At 38.3% G+C, this 23544-nt stretch overlaps 1 long non-coding RNA gene across 2 annotated transcripts in view; it reads right to left on the bottom strand.

The window, feature by feature from the left end:
* LOC101750715 overlaps nt 1–23544 on the bottom strand; it is a 424944-nt gene that overhangs the window by 153396 nt on the left and 248004 nt on the right. For both annotated transcript variants that reach the window (XR_005862065.2, XR_005862061.1), the window contains one exon: nt 10409–10453. This is a non-coding gene — a long non-coding RNA (uncharacterized LOC101750715). The remainder of the gene's footprint in view (nt 1–10408; nt 10454–23544) is intronic.

Genomic DNA, 23544 nt, shown 5'->3' with positions numbered 1-23544 from the left:
GGGGCACAATCTGAGAAAAAAGGGAACTCCTTCCCTTGGTTTCTCAGTCACTAAACAAATACTGGAACAGCTTCAAAAAAAAAAAAGAAACCCCACAGCTGTGCAGAATAAAAACCATCTAGAAACTGCAAAAAGATTGGGCATCTTGGGCCTGTGATGTCTGTAATAACATCACCCACTGTTCTTGACTTTCACTGCATGGTTAGAAGATCAACAAGAAAGTTAAATTAACCAGGCTGCCCATACACATGCCAGAACTCACTGTGAGATGAGTTAGATTTGCTTATATTGGTCCCAAAGCAAACTGAAGATCAGCTCAACTAATGGAAAGTTATCAATCATGCAAAAGAAGAAAGACAATTAGACACTCACTCTTTGTATCTGTAAATCTAAGAAGCTGGATGTAATATCATTATTCACCAGCTCTACTTGCGATTATGAAATAAGGTCAAGAAGCAAAATCTGAAGATTATATGATCTTTGGACTGGATGAATGATGACCTCTGCACTGAATCTGGTGAGCTTGGCTGGAGTCCTACACTCAAAATAAAATATATTTCACGAAGTAGCTTCTCTGACAGGCTGTTATCCACATCCACTGATGAGATATGTAGGAAGCCCTGTGTGCTTCTTGTTTCTATATGTAGTGTATTTTCCTATGATACAGTTGAGTAGCATAGTATGTTTGATGATTTAACTAAAAGATGATAAATATCACCCCCCCCCCCCCCCCCTTTTTTTTTCCTAACAGCATTGTTCTATAGTGGTTTAAAACATTCTGCCTTGCAATTAAAACTAAATATATTTTGAAAGAAGCCATAACTTCAATGAAGAGAACAGAGGATCTGTCCCTTTCTCCATGTGCCTCCATTTTACAAAGCAGACCGCAAATGAAAACAGCATCAGTAATTAAAATGACAACAGTTCTCCAAATTTCTCAGTTCAGATACACAATTTCCTAAGCTCCCCTTGGAAAAAAATACAGTCATAAGGTGCTTAAAAGCATATTATTCCTGAACAGTGGTTCATTAGGTGCTCTCAACAGGTCCACTGTGATTAAAAATAGGGTCACACATATGGAAATTAATTCAGGTGCACAGGTGCCTCTATTTGTCTCCTTTGCAGTACTGGCCATGTAAAGCTGAAGAAATGCATGGATATAACTTAGAAACCTAATTAAACCATTAGTGGTAAACTTTATTAAGAAAAAACACTAAAAACCTCCAGCTTTAATGATAAACTGAAGCCATTTCAAGTACTGCACTAGCAAGTAAATCTATCATTGAGTAATTCAACATTCTGTAACACAAGGCAAAAATGAGAGGAATTAGAAAGTGCAATTGCTATTTTCATTATGATGTGCCTTTTTCGGAGGTATAGTATAAGCCTCATATCACTGACAGTAATTATTTTGGCATTTTATTGGCAGGCACAATTGGACAAAATGTAAAAATTTCTAAGAGCAAAACAAGTTCTTGGCTAGATTGCTTCAGCCTGATATACTTCAGACTTTTATTTATGGCTAAATTGAAGCTGGATGTCAAATCTTGGTCCCTTAGAACAAAATCTTAATAATTAACTGGCAAAACTGAACATGATCATTTCTGACACACCTACACTGGTAATTATTGCTTTGAGGCCATTTACTAATGAAATTAATGTATTCATTGCCCTAACAAATTAGCATAACTCATACATAATGCCCCACATTTCAAGACCTTCCCAGAAAAACAACACTTAATACCGCAGAGTGAAATGGCAAGGGCATTGCATGGAGACAGTATTCACTGAATTACTATGTGTTAAAACCACAATAGCTAAGTGTTATAAAGCAAAAATGTAAACACAATGTGGGTATTGAAACCATTAATAGTGTAGTCAAGAGTGTACAATCGATGATTATCTCTGCACTTCAAACAGGCACATATTACAATAGCAGTAACCATGGAAGGTAATTAGCTGACTACTTTTCATGATACAAAGTATGAAAAGGAGGCAGTGCAGAAACAATTTCTTCTTCCTCCACAAATCCACAGTGCTTATGGTGTGGCTACTGTGCTTTTCACCCCCATATTGCCATCCAGATGACTTCAGTGACTAGAGCAGCAGCCATCAGGTAAAGCAACAGTGGAAGACCAGATTAAACACTTTACCTTTGGAAGTGACAAAAACACTAGTGGCAGTCTACTGCCATTTTTAGTTGGTAAGATTCCCTCACTTCAGTCTGGGAAAGGTTTTCTATCTCGCTATGCAGAACAGAGTTGAGGAGAGCCAAGCACCTCATGGACATGTGCAGCCCCACTTGAATGCAGGGCAGGACTGCAGAGACGTGGGTTGGGACTGCACTGAGAGCCCAGAGCAGCAGACCTGGCACTCACTGCCACCTCTGCAGATGACATAGATTGCATGAGGAATCAGTGCTTTTGAGTAGGAACTGTGTATTTATGCACTTCTTAAAATTACAAAATTATTTTGATGTTGAAAAAATACAGTGGGGTGGCAGAAAAACTGTCCAGAACTCCTCACTGCACAGAATTCACTGCTGGCTTATCTGTGGGAGGCTGGGATCTGAAGATAACTTCACTATACTTTACTTCCACACAACTAAGGAGCCAACCCCCAAAGTCACTTATAACAAGGTTACCTTACCTATGTTCTCTGAAACTGTTTAAATGCACTGAATAGCAGCACACTCTTGTGGCACCCCCTCCTCCCTTCCTACACAAGCACAGTTGCAGAGAAACAGTTCATCAGCAGATCTTACTGCATAAGTACCCACTGCTACAAATGGGAGCACAAAAATCTAAAGGGGAAAATTATATAATAACAGTTCCCTCAGAACCCCATCCACATGCACTTCACTCCTGCCCAGAGACTAAAAGTTTTGTCTTAACTTATTGATGTTATTATTCCTTTCAATAAAATCTGTTTCCTCCTTTTCCAGACAAACATCTGATCTTTTCAATCATCTGAAGCACATATAATTACCATACAGAACTCATTGCCATGAGGTGCATAACATTTTGTTTGACCAGTTTCATATTTCATGCTTATCATGTATGACTGAGGACACTCTCCTCTTGTGTCTTTTAAAGCTGGCTTATCTTCAAAGTTTGAGTTGTCAAGAAATTGGTTCTCTGAACCTTACCCTATTGTCACAAACAGCCATTTATATACAGCTAGATAAAACCCATTACTGTTTTATTAGAGTCCGTTACCTCTCTCTTTCATCTTCACAATTCCACACTCAGGGACTGACTCTCGTTAACAGCAACCCTTCCTTAAGCTCATGTAGTAGGCCTCTGCACATTTCTACCTATGCTATATAACACCATAATTATATCAGCATTAGTGAGAACAAGAATCAGGTCTTCAGCATCTTTTTCTTGAGTAGCAACAGATAGCATAAATTAGAATATCACTAAATAACAATGGCAACTTAATGAAGCTCAGAATGCACTGTAAACACTTAAGACACTGTATTAGAAAAAGGAAGTTTAAATCACCATCAAGCTACCATGTCTTTACACTAAAATATTATCTGACTTGCCTACAGAAAAGCACCTGGAATACTACTACACAAAATCCTTCTCATGGCTGTTCTGTTTCACATAGTTCATAGACATGTACCAAAGTACTCCATTATCTGATCTATTCTGTCCAGCTAATAATGATGTACTTCAGTATTGTATATGTCTCATCCTGTTTGAGTTGCATTTTGTGAAGATCAGTCCCCTCCCACCCACAGCCACATAGTTCACCTATTTCTGACTTCAAGTCTCTCTTTGGTATACAGATATTATTTTTGGCAATGGGCCTACTTTTAGTTAATTCCTTTGTCTGACATATTGTTACTTCCCCCAAACATGCCTCTGTAACCTTTCTCCCTCCAGGTCAGATGTAATTTCTGTCCTATCATTTACCATTGGATAAAGGGTTACCTTTGTATTGCTGACATTCCTAGCAGATGTCTTTGTCTGACCCAAGGGCTCCTCACCACCTGATGCCTTGCTTCTAAGTTTGGCTATAAATAACCCTCCCCTCACTGGTTGGACGATAAATAATCCCCTCCCCACCCAGTTGGCTTTTGGCATCAGCTGGTTGCAATTTGAATAGAGTGAAGCTCCTCTCCTCTACCAAGTTAAAGCTCACTTTTGTCATTGCATCACCCACACAGGAATTGTACCCGTACACAAAAGCCCAAGTATTAACAGAAAGATATCAGTAGATCCCTAAACCTAAGCTTTTTCCTATTCAACTACTTGCTCATTCTGGCATCCCTCACACTCAGCTCCCCAAATCACCAGTATGAGTGCACAGTCGTGGGGCTTGTGCTTACAATCAAACCCCACCTGTGCCCTCCCAGCTTTTCCACGGGAGGCCATCTTGGCCATCCCCAGGCAAGACTCACAGGGCAACCTCAGCAACCCTGCTCACACCTGAGCTTGCTTGTGGGCCAGGGCACATCTAAGGGCTGTTGTTCTACACAACATTCATCTGTTTTAGCCCACACAGTAATTGCCTGCAGTCATCTTCTGGCCACTAAGGCAAATGCAGTCCTTACTGAATATGACCTCACTATCCCCTTCCTGAGAGCCAACACCATTTATTTACTGCCTTGCCAGCTGCCTGAAGCAGGGTACACTGAGGATGTCTATGTGACAATATGGATAAGAAGCCATGATCCTGGGAGCTCTGTGAACAACAAACAAGTGTCTCCCAGCACAGGTGCTTCACCACTTTGCTGTAAGAGCTGCAGACAGGTCCTGACAGGCACCTGTCAGAAGTACCCAGGAATTGATTCTCCTGGAACACACACACACGGTGCTCAGTATTCACTAGCTTTAATCAATACCCACCTGGTATTCTAACACATTCAGCATATTTCAGGAGTAAGGAGATATGCTAAACTCACCATATGATTTTAGATATGAACTTTAGGGGGGGAGAACATGATGTATGAGTGCACTTTAAAAAAAAAAAAAACAAATACAGAATGATGCTTTAGTCAGAGCAGGATTACTGCTGCAACATATCAGCAACTAGTATTTAAGAGGGGCTGTCTGGCAGCTCCTGCAGGAGGAAGGAAAGGGGCAGTGGGGAAAAAAAAAAGCCAGTAAGAAACCAATCCTCAGAAATCTACACATCTTTACCCTCCACTGAAAAAAGCTCACACTTTGAATTTTCACATATGAAGAGAGTTTCCTAATGACCTGGCACACTTATTCTTTTAGGATACTACTTCATATTTCTATTACCATAAACAGCAGGTAGCTATACCAGGCAATTAATGCTACTTTTCAAGATTCTGTCTCAAGATCATTCTACAGAAGATGGGACAGAGATAGGACTAGAACTGGATTTGAGAAAATGCTGTATTTTTATAGTACCCTCAGAGAAAACAGTAATCATAGTAGCAATAGGTCTTCAGCAAGACATGCAGTGTGATAATTACAGAAAAGTGCCAACTAACTTTCTCAAAACCCTTGAAGAGTTGTTTTCTGGCTCAAATTAAGTTTATTTACTCAGATGCATCTTTCTCACCTCTTCAGTAAAAGCAGGGGAAAAACAGACAGACTGCAGAAGAAAGTTGGTGAGAAAAAGCACAGAGAAATGCTGAGAAGATATAGATAGCCGTAATCATTCAATAGCGTTAGGCCAATTTGCAGACTTACGTTTATTACTTAACATAGAATCATTTCTGCAAAGAGGGGTTAACTTGGAGAGAGCCAAAGCACACAGTGATGTCCCTGCATGCAACTTGAGGCACCAGCACTGCATAGCTGGAGGAACTCTGTGTGACCTTAAGGGCTGTACATACACATCTTGCTACAAAACCCGTGAGAACTTTTCCTGCTATGATTATAAACTTTACTAAGTTAGACTCTCACAGAGTTATATAACCGTATGTGGTAGTTAATGAAGTGCTGGATGTAAGAAAAATAACTGCAATGTTATTTTGCCCCTGGTATGCTTTGCCTTATAAGGATTAAACCTACAGCTAATTCACTTGTGTTTTGTGATCTCTATCATGCTGCAATAATAATACTTAGACTTTATAGCACTTTTCACTTATAAAAAGTGCTTTACAAACATTATCTAATTAATAATCTTCACAACAGTCCTGTGACATAGGTATACAGGTCAAGTTAATGTTCTGTTTTAATAAACTAGTAGCACTTCAGTAAATTGAAAAGTATAAAACACATTAAATTCACTTAAGAGAAACAAAAGTTAGTGAACAAATTGCAGTTCTCCCTACAACATTCTAGGTGGGCAATACACATAGCAAACTGTCAGTGACCAGCTCTGAGGTCAGTCTCTATAACAAGCATTTTAATTAAGTAGTCGAGAGACTTTATTAGAATATAGAAGAACTATTTGGTTCACATTACTCATTCTGTCAGAGAAGATGAGGTTCTTTGATCAAGGAAACACTACAGAAAGTTTTATACAAAAAAAAGACAGTAGCCCCTACCCTACAATATTTTGGATGTAAGTATAAAGTAAGGGAGAAGAGACAGGGAATGGGAGGAAATCAGTAAAGTAAGCAGTAAATCTTTACAGCTCAAATTATATCTACCTACAGAAACCAATACAGAGCCTTTTTATTTTTTGCCTGCCATTTCATTAGTACTCTGCAGTTATCTCTATTTGATACACCTTGGGCTCCAATTGTTTGTGACTGAAGTCAGAACAAGTGTTTGGCATTTGGGGAACAGAGCACCAGACAGACTTAGTTACATAGTCACAAACTGAGTTTTCCACAAGGCCGTAATTGATACAGTACGTGACACAGACATGCCTCTGGGATATACCCATGCAGGTCAGGAGGGTACTACTTGATGAAGGGAAGCACTCTGTGCATTGCCAAGGTTCAGAACTACATAGCAACTGAGGAATTCAGAGAGAAAGGGGACGAAAGAAAAAGGTTTCCTATTTAAGGCAGTCTAAAAGTTGCCTTGAAGGGTTTGGAGACTATACTGTTATCACAGGAGGGACTATCAGATATGAGATAAGTCTTAAAAACCAATCTTTTCACACATAGTTGTGTTCCTCATGTGCTTCAGTACCCAACTTGGAGCAAGGCAGAGCTCGGGTTTCAAGCGCTGATTACCCACAAAGGCAGCTAAAGTTAAAGGAAGCTGTCCGTTCAGCACACTGCCTGATGTTAAGTGTTCTGAAAGAGGCTGAAGCAGGATGTCTCAGACTGGGTTCCCAAATTAGTAGGTACTTTCAACCTTGAATTGCCGTGTCCCAATCTCCATCTGTCAAATGAGGACAATAATTCCTCCTCATTTCACCAGGGTGTTATGAAAATAACTTCATTAATGGTTTGTGAAGGACTGTAGTGTTGAGTACTGTATTAAAACCTAGGAAGAAATTAATAATTCTGTCTCTGGAGGAAGTTTTGAAAAGCATACAATAAAAAGAGCCTGAAGGCACACACTGAAAAGGAAAAATTGTTGAAATATTTCTACAAAATATCTGAACTGCTTATTGAGCACTTTATCCAGTGGATTTCACCCTGATTTTAAATCTCACCTTTATATTTGTAGATTATCAAGTTTCTAAGAATTCAGATTTATTCAGCTCTCCACAAATGCCAGAATCACACTGACGATTCCATGACTCACTAGTAAAACTTAGAGTAACTCTACAGACCTCTGTCATTTAGGTCATGGAAAAAAACCAAACAAACAATATAATCTTTCTCAAGAGGAACTAGTAATTCAAGGACAGATAATGTTCTGCCAGTAGATTTTTAGGCATTTCCAAAAACATAGGACAAACACAATTCAAGAAAAATTTCAGCCCAAACTATTAAAGTCTATTAAGATTCATACGTATATATGTTAGAGAGAGATTGTTTACAGTAGTTTAAGTGAAAATTTTCAGGTAATCTTGAAGGAAGCCAATATTTTCTGACCTACCTAGAGTACACATGCATACACAGTTCTAATTTGAACAAGCACTTTCTTTACTAACGGGTTGTCTTCAACACTAAAGGTCTTTTGTTATTTGTTTTCGTTACACACCCCCTAGCTGTTTCTTATATGGAAAGAATAATATACCTCAGCTTCCCTTAAATAATATACAGATGACTAATCACTGTGGCACCCAGGAAAGATATGTCAGGTAAAGTAAATATTCAGGAAAGAATGAACCCTTGAGCTATTTCTGCCAAATACTCTTACCTGGAACTGTCACAATGATTGTGGTACAACCAAAGAAGGAGCTTTTGATGACTGAGGAGTTTTCTGCATTAGTAAACTGTCTGATGAATAGCAAAAAGCCTACTGCCACTTAATTTAAATCAGTGGCATTTAATAGAGAAAACAGAATCAGTCTACCTTTCACAATTATGATGTTGAGAATATCAAAGATGGTTTTAATATGTGACTGAGGCAGAAGTAGAAAGCAGTCATGGGCTGCTTTACAGCCATTTGTCCAATGTATTTAAATACTAGCAGTGTAATGGCTGCTTTTTGCTTGAACAACTTTATATTGGAATGGGTTTATACAGGAATGAAGATAAAACTAGAACTGTAACTCCTCCTACACCTGCCTAGATTAAGTGCTCCCATGTCCCTTCTAAATCCAGACTTCATGAAAACCAAGTGAGCAGAGCAGATCTCTTCTATGAGAAAGAGGGACAGTCTCTCATCCTAAATCTTATCCACCAGAACTGAATTTAGTCCTGAACTAACTGAAAAACAGATCACCATAAAACAAACAAAACACACACACAGAAACACACCCCACCAAGATCTGTAAGGAAAATGTCAGAAGGCAGAGGATCCACGTACATGGATGCAAAATCATGAATCAGCAGTGATGGGCCCCTCCACAGCTTGTCCGCAATACTATAGTAAAATACTGAGCACAATACCTCAGACAAGAAATAGCTAATATCTTGAATGTATGCTTAAAACTCCTAGTTTTTCAGGGCAAAGTAGAAGAAAACAACTTAAAATAGCTTATTTTGCTTCTTGCTACGATTCCTCACAGTAGTTCCTCACCCACAGTGAACATCTGTATGATAACAAGGAGGTATTTCCCCCTTCCAGATGTATTCCCATACACTTTGTGCTACACACAGTAATTGTTCGTTTGGTCCTTATGCCTATGGAATGCAGCTGGGAGATGCATATGCAGAAAAGCCTGGGCTAGAGCTGAAAAGAATAAACCCACTTCAAAGGAGAAAATTCAGTGGAGAGAGTCAGAAATTGGTTGGACAAGAAGGATGATGAGGGAAAGGCAAAAGATAACGAAAGCTGCAGTTTTCTATGTGACACTCATGACAGGATTAACATACATAATTATAAGCAGCTAGTAATAGTGTCCTCCCAGGTGGACTGCATCTGAGTGATGTTAGTAAAAGTTCCTTTTAGCACAGGGTCCAGCATGAATTTTTGAGAGTTTGTTCTGACAGTAAGAAATTCTTAACCTATTAATATACTTCTGGCAAGAATAAGTGAGGGTTAGAGGAAAATCTCAAGCCATATTAATGTGAATCAAAAGTTTGTTGATAAACTACTAATATGAACAGCTACTTATTTCTTCTGTACTCCTCAGCACACCTCTATAATACATAGTTAAATCACTTCATAAAATATTGTACAAAAAAAGAAATGCAAGCTATGTCTTCTCAAGTAACTTATCTCATTACTCCCAAATTAGAGGAAGATTCTCTTTCAAACAAACCCACTCCTTTGTTTATACTGAGAATAGAAGAGAATACCTTTTACGTTTGTCCACAGCAGGAGACAACTGACTGGAGTCACAATCACAAAAGAGAATTCACACCCAAGAACTGAGGAAACAGGTAAACTGAAATTTACCTGGCATGTGAGGCTGGTACTTATAGACCTCAAGTCCCTGTGTTTTGATTAAAAGAGTTGTGACAGTATACATGGAAAAACAACTTATTTCTCTAATACAGTTTTCTGCTTTGGAACTAGTAATCAGCATTAGAATAACTTACAGTGTTTGAGAACACACTGCATAGCTGTATCTACCATTTTAAAAGCATAGAACTACTTAGGTTGAAAAAGAGACTTAAGATCATTGAGTCCAACCATCACATTACACTACCAAGTCCATCATTAAACCACATCTCAAAGAGCCTCAACTCACATGGTTCTTCATCACCTCCAGGGATGCTTTCTCCTCCACTTCCTTGGACTGCCCATTCCACTGCCTAACCATCCTTTATGTGAAGAAATTACTCCGGGTATAAATTTTTTTTTTTATCCCCCCTGGTGAAACTTGAGGCCATTCCTATTACTATTAACCCAAAAGCATTACTTAGATTTTGTTTTCTTGATTTCCAATTATTGATTTCACATCAATAAATTCAATATTTCTTCAAGTTTTTTCAAATGTAATCAGTCACGTGACTTACCAATGCTGTAAGTACTTTGCATCTCAGTTATCTTCTAGGAGAACACTGGAAAAAAAAAAAAAAAACACAAGAAACAAAAAAGACTTAGTAATAAAGCTTTTTCTTTTTCAGTCAAATACACAGTCAAAAACTTTCTAGTATGATCCCCCTGGCAGAGGGAAGGGACAACAAGGCCAGATTTATAATGAAAAATGAATGTCTTATCACCATAAAAATCTGGTTCTTGTTTGATAATAGGCACGTTTCTTCCATTTATAGTTTCAATATTATACAAATACATATTCTCTGAGCCAATGAGGTATAGAAAGATAAGCTTCAGACACATTATGGACAATCAGCATAAACCCCTGTGCTGCTCTGAGCCCATGAAAACAATCAAGGTTTATGATGTTCAACCATTGACTCAAGGAAAGCACATGCAGCCTTGATGAGATGATGCACTCCAAGTACCATGAGTTTTTGCAGCAGAAGATATGACCTGCCAAGGAAAACAGTTATCCTCCATAAAACAGCTTTTGAAAGTGTGATTATCAAATTCAAAATATATTTCTTACAGAGCCCAAATGTACCTACATTGCAGACACTGAAATAAGAAAACCAACTGATTCTTACACGCAAGTACAGGAGTCTGTTTTTCTCTGCTACAGCAACATTAGATGAAGTTCATTAAAATGCTAAAAAATATATGTTAAAAAAAATAATAATAATCAAGGAATTACTAAAGACAGAGTAGTATTTCTTGAAAGCCCTGAAGCTCTGTGAGAGCAATTTTTCTCAAAGGTGCATAAATGAATGCTTGAGAGACAATGGTCAGCAAATTGCAACAATGGATAGCAAAATTAAATACTCAAAGAAAGAAACAAACACGCAGATAATAAAATGTTAACATGCATCCCAATGAAATTGTGCAAGTCCCTAACTCTGGAGAAGTTCAAAACTCAACAGTACAAGTCCTGAACAACCTCATTCAAGCTCACCCTGCTTTGAACAGAGAACCAGCACTCAAGAGTGCCTCACATCTTGCTGACCTGCCTTAGAGCCCTCTATTTCTGACTTCAAGTTGACTACCTCTAATGCTCTAGTGAGAGCAAAGTCTCCCTTCCTCTAAACCAAGCGGGAATTTTAAGATGGAAGAACCTTGATCATTCATATGGTGAACTAGAATTAATTGTGGTTCAAAGCATATCAGTAAATAAATAAAATAACTGATGTTCTACTTACGAAGAAGCAAAATCACTTCTGACAGGTTCTTAGCAATAGCAGGCAAAGTACTCACAGGTAGATCAATAGTCATATACAGAAAGAGTACTAGCACTCACTCACTGGTGAAGGCTCATCTGGCTATGCAGCACTCCTTCACATGAAGCAGTCTACGTGCAAGAGAGGCTCACCCTTCAGTGGGTAGCCCTTCCACGTGACCAGGGTGCCTTGTATGCACCATTGGTCCATCCCTTCTGGTCACATCGGTAACACAGGTGCAAACGATTTCTCTGTGCTCCCTGGGCCAGCCACACCCCCTCACCATGTGCTCATTCACCAGTTTAAGCTGTGACCTAACATTTCCCTGTAACCAATTAATTTTTTTCTACGAAGACAGACAACATTTCCAGTAGGAAATGTCCCTAACATAACTGCATCTTTCATCTAAGAAAGACTGTGAAGCAAGGGTATCTCATACTGAACTACTTACTCAATATGGTGGCTTCTTAAAAATCCTGTAAAGATGAGATGTGGCACAGAATAAAGATGAAACTAAAGTTCTCTACTGTGCTTATTAGATTGGTTTCCAAATGAAAGCACAGAGAAGACAGGGAGAAGGTTGGAGTGAATGGATGGGTGGGTGGAAATGTTAAGTTCAAAGCAGCAGTACGGTTTCAGACTTATTAAAACAATGGCCAATTCCAGAACAGTCAGGACTAACTGCCGTATAGATGGTTTACAGGAAATTGATAATTAATGCAAGAAAGGGAAAGATTAACTAATATTTTTCCAGAAAATCTGAGGACAACCTTCCTGAAACACTTGCTGTTAGGCAAGAAGGAAACGAAGTAATGAAAAAGTTTTTGAAAAAAATGTGACACTGGGGTAAAAGCCATTCTCAGAAAGCGACTTGCCTGTGGTCTCAAAGGTGAAAATAAGAACCAGTAAAGACTTCATCTCTGAAACCACAGAACTAGATCCCAATAGTAGGAGTTCAGTAAAAATAATAACTCTGGAAGGACCATATGGGGTCCTCTCTTCTATGGGTTTTATACTTCTTTCTACGAGCAGCTCCAGAGACTTTTAAACACAGAAATCAAGCTAAAATGATTAAAATAAGGAGAACTTAAGAGCAGACTGAAATTCACAAAAAAGTTTTGAATACCAGATTACACTGACTAAAACACTAGGGTACACGGCAGGAAAGATAAAATAGGAATAAACCAGAAATTACTTAAGGTTAATGAAGTTTCTCTCTCTTCATTTCATTGTTACCTGACCTCCCTGATGCAGAGTTTCAGAAACCAGTATTTCAAACTATCCATATTTACAAGTAACACCTCCAGAGTATTCTCAGTTTAAATAAATATCATTTATTTATTTATTGAGTTGTTCCTTCGGTGATGTGCCTGCCAACATACTCCAAATGAACCATGTCAGTCTCAGTCTTCATTACCTCTCCTTCCCTCATCTCTCCTGAGCCTTATATAAGTCTTCCTGGCTGAACTGTAGGTAGTCCATGTCATGGGGAACATTTTTCCCTTACATCTTAGAATCCTATAATTTATACCACAAAATTAGAACCAACATAAATTAGTAATTCAATCCCCATATTCCAATTTAATGAACTAGAGGCTTCATTGCATTATTGTTTTGTGCCACTGGACCAATCATTCCGTTTACAGATGGAATGTACTTCTTTTTTAATAAATAAATGCATAAAAAAATAAAGGTATTCTCAATGCAATTATGTTGATATCCCTCAGGAACCAGAATGCAATTATTTAAAATATTATTTCCTTAGATTACTCTCAAGAAAATAAGGAAAGAAATATGAAATTTGTGTCCTTTTAGCTTAAGCTCATTTTAAGAGCAGCAACAGTGATGCGGTTAGTCCCCAGTGGCAACTGAGAAGCACTTAGCCAGAAAATTGTTATTGGATTACAGTTCTGGCTTCATAAAATGTGGCTAAAGATCATTTTAGACATCTATTGAGTGACCCATTGTCAAAACTGGTATGCAAACAAGTGACAAAGTTATTCTATTTGGTTGTTTTTGAGGATTTTTTAGATCACAGAGGTAACTTGGGGCTGTATCAGCCTATGCAGTTCTGATTCAATTATAAAAATAACTCACAATAAGAATAATTCTAGCATAAATAATTGGACCCCTCAGGAGGAAAAAAAAAATCTCTACAAACATGTGCATGTACTTTCAAGTGTTCCTGATATATAAGGAATTGTGAAATGATATGGTGATCGGAAGTCAATTCCCATATTGAAAACTACCTTTCAAACTAACTGGTCTTCTTCATTAAAATAAACAAGATGAAAAGGGCGCCAAAGGACACTGCATGATTTTAACAATGTGCAAATTGAGACCACTCAGATACCACTAAAGTTCATACAATCCTTTTCATTTCACTTTACAGTCTTTCTCAAACAGATGATTTCCTGGATAAGAATCCTGCCTTCTGTATTTTAATCTGCTGGTAAAAATGAACAACTGTACAAACATGTACAATGAATGTATTTTGATGTACACGTGCAAACTTAAACAAGTGCAAAGAAGAAAGCAAAAATAAGGAACTTAATCAAAAACCTAATATGAAATTTATTTTCTTTACATAAGCTCTTTGTCATTTTCATTCACTGTCCATTACATGGTATGTCTTTGCTCACATAATTACATAATTAATATACTCAGCACCTATTTCATCCCCTGGTTAATTTTGCTAAATATAAATACGGACGTATTTGAAGAAACAAATTTGGAAAGTGAAGAAACCAACTGCTGTGTACCACTGAGTGCTGCTAAATTCTTCTAATCCCCACAACAGCCCTCTGGATAGAAGTGCCAAAGCAAGAACTGCTTCGCTGGGGTAACTCCATCTTTTCACAGAGGTGGCAACAGTGTGGGTAGAAGGAGACCTTGGCTTTGCTGTCTGTAAGCACTCATGCAGCTTGTAGCAGCAAAACAAAGCAGAAACATCAATCTCACAACACTGCTGGCTCCCAAATCTGTTTTCTGAAAATGAAAATGATTTGGAGAGGGAGGAGATAAACTTGGCAGCTAAAGGCCCGGGTGTTTTTCTTGTTGATGATGATTTTGTTTTGCTTGTTTCTTGTTGTGGTGTTTTTTGTTTGTTTGTTTGTTTGTTTTGCAATTTATCCTACAGGTCAGAGCCACATTAGCTGAGAGAAGTGCTTGACTATGGTCATAATTCTATTGAAGATTAGTGGATCAGCAGATTCCTCCCTCAGACCTCTGCCACAAAGAAGAAATGAAAGTAGCAGCAGATCTACAGTAAACGAGGAAGATTCTAGTTTGAACTGAGAATTTGACAAAGTTTTAAGAGATCTACCCTTGGCCAGCAAATTGGCAGTTTTATTTCCTCCACAGTGTCCAAAAAGTAATTCTGCTCATCTTTGTGAGAAAAAAAAAAAAATCAGATGGGTTCCATTTAGTGGGGTCACAGAGACCAGATCAGTATTCATCCTAACATATGGACCCTCACATTTAGGGTCAGAATTTAAAAGTCTGACTCTCAACAAAAATTACTTAGTTCCTTGAATGATACCAGTAGGTCATGGAGGACAGTGATGTTATATCAAAGGAAGAGAATTCAAAGGAAGAGGAAGATGGCTGTTTGCAATACAAACATACTTTCAAATTTACTGCTTCCACACAAAAGGATACTATTTCTCCAAACAGATGCAAAATGTCATTTGATACAGCAGTTAGAGAGGAAAACAATTTTGTTTTCAAAAATCCTTCTCATTAAGAGTCAGTATCAAGCATGTTTCACTCCACAAAAGCATAATCCTAAACTATACTGAAGTCCATCCCTCAAAATAATGCACAGACTTGCTTATTTCTGTTTAATTATCCAAGTGTACAAGAAAGTGGAACAGTCCAGTTTGAACACTCTCATACTGTCTCAGCATGTTTCTGCTCCTGGCACATGCTATTCCAACAGCTACTGATGACTGGAGTTAAAGTGCATGCACCCAGCTGAATAGGATGCAATTCCTATTCTTATGATGAATATCAAGGTCAGAGGTGAATGCCAGATAACACATGGCAGATGTGGAGGGAGTAGAAGGAATTCTGTTGTTTACTTTGGGTGACCACCTACATTTCAAGTGGGGGGGGTGGGGGGAGGGGTTGCGGTGGGAGGTGTCCAAACTGCATGGTAAAGACTATTTAAGGGACTGCATCGTACAATAATTTGCAGGACAAAGCTACGTTCTTGTGTGTTGAAATATTGTTGAAATATAAAATACAGTCCAGCCCAAATTAACCACTCATGCAATGCATCTCTTTTAGAAACAAACAAGAAATCTTATTAAAAGATACTCTTCAATCACTTTGGCTGGTACTTAGAAACTGTATTTATTTTTGGGTTGCCAGTATTTCTATCCATTTCAGGATGCTGAGGGACTAGCAAAGTAACCTTACCAAGAAATGGAGAAAAGGTGATCTGAACCTGAGAGAAGTTCTAGATAGTTCCTGTGAAGACTCTACAAAAATACAGCACATGAGAGACCATTTACAGTCTTGCCGTACATGTCAAAAAGGTGCTGCAAGTTATCACTGGCTGCCAAAGCTAGATCCTCCATCCTGTAGCCCAGATCATGCAAAAGGGACCTGAAGCTGCTCCAAACAGTGGATGATTCTTCCACATCAGATGTACAGGGCAGGAGATTTACAGGAATTCTTCAAGCAGGGAGAATTATTAGCAGTCATTCGTTACTCAGCTTTTCACAGTTCATGATTAAAAACCTTTTTCCTCTTCAACACCATTAGCTTTTAACTCCTGAGCAAGGAGGCACTTCTGTGGTACGTTCAACTACTGAGAGACACGGGAGAGGATGGAACATATCAGGTATATCAGTGAGCTTTACTGTACAAAGAACGAACTCACAGACTGTATTTCTCCTGCTCCCTCTTCTCCTCCTAAAGAAATCATGAAAGTCATTAAGGATTTTTCTGCTTTCCATATGGAAAATTTGGAAGGTTGAAGTGGACCAGTTAGGAGAAATTCAGTTCATAGAAAGGACTAAGAAGAAAAATGTCAGGCAGGGGAAGGAAAAATAGTTACTTATAAAAATAATATACAAACAGCAAAAACAAACTAATCTGGGACAAGGGGCATTACTAAAGATCCACTTCCCCAACTACTGAAATCAAATACCATTGTGAAGACAGTGCTCCAGCAAACAGATGGGGTGGAGGGTCAGGGGCGGTTTGATAGTTTTCCCTGAAAATATTTCCATTTAGTTTTTTGAAACAGGTCTACTCAGTGCTCAAAAGAGACTTAATGGGAGTATCATTACAATTTCAAAACTAATCTTTATAGAAAATCTAGTGGAGGATAATATAAATCCTAGACAATAGTTGTGGAGGAAAGTTAAATCCAAGTAGAAAACAGAAGGAAACAAATCAATAAATAGATCACCATGTAGATGCCGACTGGTTAGCCTGCTGTCTTCTTAAGTGAGTTGTTTTGTTAATGCCTTTAGAAGCTTTGGCATGTGTGTTGAGGATTCAAACAAGCTTTTCTATGTGAAGTACGGTGAGGGAGTGAGTGTGGCAAATGATATTCTGAACTCTTCGAAGATTCTATTGTGCTACCTTTTTAAAGATATACACTGCCTTATTTGTTGGATGGATTGTAGTAGAGAACAGTTCAAGTAGAAAATCCAATAGTTTTAAGTTCTAAGCCTTCTACACAATGTACAACTCAAGTAACATTAATGATAATTTAAAAAAATAATCACAGTTCTACAAGGCGAAAGTGTATTTGCTGCATAAAGCAGTCATTCTTTTTTGAAATCAAAACAATCAGCAGAAAGTGCTCTGGTATTGCTAGAGTCTGGCTGAAACAAATGAGCAAGAAAACAATCATTTCTCAGAAAGTGAATGTATTCCCCTCCCAGTTAACTTTTGGTCTGCTGCCACACTGCCATTTTGGCAACTAAAGGAATGCTTTGGGCACCATACAAAGGCATCTGTGGCAGCCTCGGGGTTAAAGCAGACATTTCTCATCTTTGACAGATGGTTAATTCATGGTCATTATTACTAAATTCAATTGCTCGATAATTTAGATATGACAAACATGTGCAGGAATATATGCCAGGGCACCCTTCTAGGATTCCCCAAATTCAATTTCCCCCTCCCTGATTTTGTCATATACCCTCTTGCAGAGTTTGACAGATTGAAACAAATGTAAGCTTTCCAAGCACTTTAATTCCCTGGTGCCACTCTTGTTACATTAGAGAGTGGTTCTAGATAGTTAGATAGTTACTGCATCCAGACCCAGAGAAGGTTGTATTGGCTTCACTAAAGCAATTGTTTTGTCAATAAGTGCAGTGCAAGTTCTTTTTTTTTTTTTTTCCTTGAAGGCCTAATTTCTGTGGCGGTGTCCCCGCATGTACCACCACTTAAGCAATCACAGGAAACTAATTTGCCTTTTGTGAATATCACTGACTTCAGCTAGGCTCTATTGACAGCTTGCCCAGAGCAGATTTAAAGTAGGCCGTGCCTGACACACCCACACCTGCCTACCACAGAGAAATAGTCACAAAGTGAATCCACTCAAACTGTCCTTCCCTCTCCATTACCACTTCTAATCCCAAATCCAATCCATTTTCTCATGTGAAACAGCCACGAAGATCAGCATTTTGACTTAAAAATAATTTTAAAATACTCCCTTCCCTCCTTTTATTGAACCTCTCCCCTTCTCTGTTTTCACTGTTACCTCAAAGCTGACTAGCACAAGGAAGCATCTCAAAACACCTCCACATCTCACTCACTGCAGTTGAAAGTCTTTCACTGACTTCAAAGATGTTTGGATTAGGCCTAAAGCCAGCATCCTAACATGCTAGCACAGACTACCAAGCCACAACTCTGGCTGAAATCCATGCTGTGTACATGCTATTGCTAAAGCAACAGAGGAAGCTTACAAAGCTTCAGATCTCTGAAAGTTTGACTTGCTCCTTCCTTACTACTCTGCAGAACATTCTGTGAAGTTTCACAAATTCTTCTGCTGATGTGGGCCACTTCACAGGTTTCGCATTTGAACCACAAAAATCCAGGTATCACAAATTGGCCTTGTTTTTGAGATCATAAGTGCATACATCTCTTTCCTCTTCCTCCCTAGAAATTTAATTGCCTGCATGCCTTATAAAGCCTTGAAATGTCATACTTATAGCTAGAAAATGAACCTTTTAAAGCAGAGATCATGCCTTTACTTGTTAGTAATTCACTTGGTACACTATTGGCACTATATAATAAGAAAGAATAAACATAACAATAGTATGTGGGAAAAGACTCTGTGATGTTTTTCCACCACTGCCATTAATCCTACACAGCTTACAAGTCAAAAAAATTCCAGGTAAATGTGTGAAAGCTAAGCCTTACCTGTAAGCTTTTGAAATAGCCACAGAGGAAACCTGAATCTAACCTACCATGTGCTCAAGGCAAGCGAATCCATTAAAGCAGTTCAGATAAAATGTTCACAGCTTCTGTTTCAAAGAGCTGCATTAGCTTCAGAATTAGCACCATGCTGTCTGTCTGTCTTTCACACCACCCTGAAGTACAGCTACCTTAAACTATGGACCTAACACACACAGCTGCAGGAAGATGCCAAGATCTCTCTGCTCCTATAGACAGAGACAAAGAACAAGACATCTTGTAAGCCTCTCTCAATGTCTCATACAACTGATCCTTTGGTAAGCAACTGCTCTGACATCTGGTGGCATTAAACTCTCTCTCCTTTCCTTGCTCTCTAATTGTGTTTAGAAACTTATGGTTGTAAGAAGCTTATAGAACTAAACCAAAACTAATGGAAGAGTCTCATATCCTGAACAGTACATTACCATGTGGGGCACCTCACAGAGCTGAAGAGAAACAAAGCTGAAAGAGAAAACCAAACAAGTTTCTTTCACCTTTGGCGTCCACAGAAACCCATGTTTCTGGGAAGTAATCAGGGTTTTGCAGTCATGAAAGTACAGCAGAATATCTGAACCCATCTCATCTCCTTTGCAACAGATAAAGCACTCTTTTGCCTCTAATTAAAAAGATTAATAAAGTAAAAGAACACATCAGGTTTGCATCAATCATTGCCCATGTGGTTCTTATTATTGTAATTAAAAGTTATCTCCTTAAAATTGTTGGATGAAAGTGTCATGATCTACAATTGAAAACACATTGAAGGGAGTTATCCAACTTGTCTGACTGTTTTAAGACAGTCCAATTTAAGAACACTATGGAGATAATGTATTCAGAAGAATTCTTAAAGGCAATCTGTCAGTAAAAGTGCACTTCTGTCCTACAGACTCCCTGCTCAATGTTGGTAAGGTTTTGGGGGAGTGGAAGGAGAAATGTTAACAGTAAGAATGAACACTTACATTTATTTAAAAAGGCAATTTCAAACTCAGCTTTTGAAATATAGGATTTCATCTTCAGAATTGTGTAGGAGTCACTAGGAGTGTTCAGCTCTCCTAGGAAAGTGAATTTAATTTTTACATTGCATAGGACAAATTTCAAATAAGCCTGAACAAACCTGATTCTTTTGCTGATGTGCGACCTCATATTTCACAAAATGTCACGTTCAATTTTGACATCCAAGCTTCCCTAATAAATAGAGTTTTGGAAAATATTGATCTAAACACAGAGTTTTTTTCATATGGAGGAATGTAGACCTAAATCTGTGAAATAAGGATACACAACAAACAGAATTTATAATTTCACACCCTTTCTTTCAAATGTTGATGTATAATAGTTTTAACAGCAAACTGAGTACACCAAAGTGTACTTAGTAGCATGCTTAAAAATAGCCCTTTTAAGAACTTTCTTCATGCTAGGTACCTCTAAAAGAGTTTCCTTCTTTCCCTTGCTCTTCCTCTCCTTTCTCTGTACTGAAAGCAAGTCTTACATTTTGGCACAGGATTAGGATATGCTGACTTAATGGAGTACAGTTCAAGGTAATTCAAGATATAAAACTTGAGAAAGATTTTTTGGATGCTATTTATAAAGAGAAATTTAATGCACAGAAAGTATGTCTTGTAACATAAAGGAAAAAATGTATTTGACACGTAAGAGGGACTTGTTTGGATTATATTATGATTATATTGTGGAAGAGAAAAGAATATTTTCCTGCCATGTTTATTTACATTTGAGCTCTCCTATCAGTTTCTATGTACAGCTTCTGAAAACCAGTGGTCTCTTGCATCTTCCTTCCTGGCACCAGCAGACAGCTTGATCTGTGGGCAGTGGATTTACATGACAAGAAATGAACATTCACTGTCCAAAGGCTACTTAGAAAACAACATGAAGCTGTATAATTTGTCCTATAATCCTCAGCTACAGGAACAACTTTTCTTTTTTTAATTTTTTCTCGGATGGAATTATTCAATTTGAGGGGGGGGGGCAGTCAAACAAAAGACTTCAGTAAAGGACTTCAACACAAACAAAAAGCACTAGCCAGAAGGAAAACAAAATGAGAGAAGTGTGGAATTCTTAAACAAGACTACGGGAGGCAAGGCACATAGCATTTTACTTTAGCCATCTTCCATCATTTCCTATAGAAAAATTACCCTGTATCAAAGAAAATGTAGAAAAAGAGAAATAGTGATGCTGAATATGAAAAAAAAAAAAAAAAAAAAAAAAAAAAGCTTGTTTATGTATAATACATAGGAGAAATTGTTCAAGGACAGTTAAATGTGACCTGTTTAATAAACCAAGGTCTCTAATACTTATGGTGCTCTGCTGAGTAAGTGCTGATCATGCAAATTAAGGCTGCCTGGGGATATACACTACTTTTCAGTTGCAGTTTGAGTTTTCTGAGTTCTCAAAAAAACTTTTAGTGTTCTGGATACATGTTACAGAGTAACCAGGGCTATTTCAGTTTCTTTGGTTGCTGACATATTTTTGAAAACACGTTTGTCTGACATTCTTGAGCCTTACACATCCGTATACAGGAAAGCAAAAATCTAATTATCACTGCTAGATGTGTAATTTAAAATAGACATAACCAAATGAATTTGAAAAGGTGTCTTAAGGCTCATATTTCAGCTGTGACAAGAAAGATGAGTAAAATACAAAGTTTAGCAAGGTCTGGGATTAGTTAAAGGTAATGCAAATTATGTCCTCAGTTTATACTATATTCAAGACCTGATACCTTCTGGACTTTTCTGGCTTAGGTTCTTACCCAGTTTGCAATATGCTTACAAATCCCACTAACTATAATTTGGGCTCATTATTTCTGACCGAATGCAAGGAAATCCAAATTACACATCACCTCTGAAATCAGCATAAAACAACCAATCAAAACTTTACAAGTTAGGTGAAAATTAGGGTATGAAATGAAAGGGCTAAGAAAAATATACAAGAAGTTAGGAAAAGCAATGCTTGTTTAATAAAGGGCACAATGCACCCACTGTCTGAATACAAAAGCACACAAGGGCAGGCAATCTGTTTTTATAATTTTACTATAATTATATAGATTCTAACCTATTGGGAAATTATGCTTTAAAACAAGTTGCCCTAACCCCCATTCCACAAACATCTCTCTGAAAGATGAAACTGTACCATTTCCTACGGGTATTTTTAGTAATGGCATCACTAATTAAACATATGATGGTCTGGAGCCCCAAAGAAAACATCTCTTTAGGTTCTGGATGTGTTCCATAGTATCTTGAAACAATCTTGAAAAACATATTCAGTCAGCATTGCATTCCTCAGGGATCTGCGGGGACCCATTAGGATCTCCAGGGGAGATGGTGGTGGTGACAACACAAGCAATTTGGCATTACTCACTGGAACTGAGGCATGACTGTATGAAGCTGCTGTTGTTCTTCATGGTTTCTGTGAAGAGGCTTAAAATCTACTCAGCCTAACTCATTGCCAGAACCACAGCCTCTCAAGGGAGCACCCCAAGCATCTGATAACAGCCTGCTCCCAAAGGACAGTGCCTCCAATCTCTGCTTTGTGGATTCTCCACCAAAAGAGGACAAATTAAGGATACAGTCCCCTGTTCTCCATTTTGAAGGTCTGCGTTGTCAGGCAGGTCACAACAATGACTTGGGTTAAAAAGAGAAGCCACCTCACTCCAAGCCCAGCAGAAGTGCTCTCCTTCAGTGCCTGGAAGCTCCCTGCAATCCATCTCCTCAGAAGCAGAACTGTCAGGAGCACGTACATGCTGCAGCCAGTGTGTCAGCCCTTTAGGGCCCACAGACAGAGACATGGGCCAAACAGCAGAACACCTGCAGAGCAGAGACCTCAGCTCCTCCATGCCTCAGCAGTGAATTCTGAGCACAGGGCCATTATGGTTCATCCTTATTAACCTACCCTTTAACACTGTTTCTTTCATTTACCACTCCTGACATCAGTTAATTCTTTGTAGTGCAAATAAAATGTTTTCAGTACTTTCACTTTAAGTGAGGGTGGGTTTTTTTGTTGTTTGTTTGTTTTTAAAGTGAACCCAATCCAATCCAGATTTTCTTTTCCTTGGGTCAGTTTGGCTGCCGTGCTACAAAATCTATTATCTGCAGAATTCTAGTTTACGTTGCAGGGTTAATGGAGTAACAGCTGCGGTCATTTTTGTTATACAGCCTATGTCAGTACGAAGTACTTTTGATCTTTTCATGATTTCTCTTCTTTCCCCTCATTTTTACTAATGATAAGTTTGAAAATTTGACACTTAATGAAGAAAAATGTACACTGCATACACTAGCTACACTCAGTAAACAGTCAGATGAAGCCGGGTTGTGTTGCTCCTTATCCATTTATTTGGAATGTATTATTGATATTTATGTAATATTTTTAGAGACATGTAGTCTTCATGCAGGCTCATATCCAGAAACATTACAGCGTAAATGATTAAGAAGGGAATGAGGTGATGAGGTGTTCCCCCTCCCCAAAAAACAGAG

Source organism: Gallus gallus, chromosome 8, assembly GCF_016699485.2.
Source record: "Gallus gallus isolate bGalGal1 chromosome 8, bGalGal1.mat.broiler.GRCg7b, whole genome shotgun sequence".
Lineage (NCBI taxonomy): Eukaryota > Metazoa > Chordata > Aves > Galliformes > Phasianidae > Gallus > Gallus gallus.
This window is presented reverse-complemented; position numbering and strand designations above follow the sequence as displayed.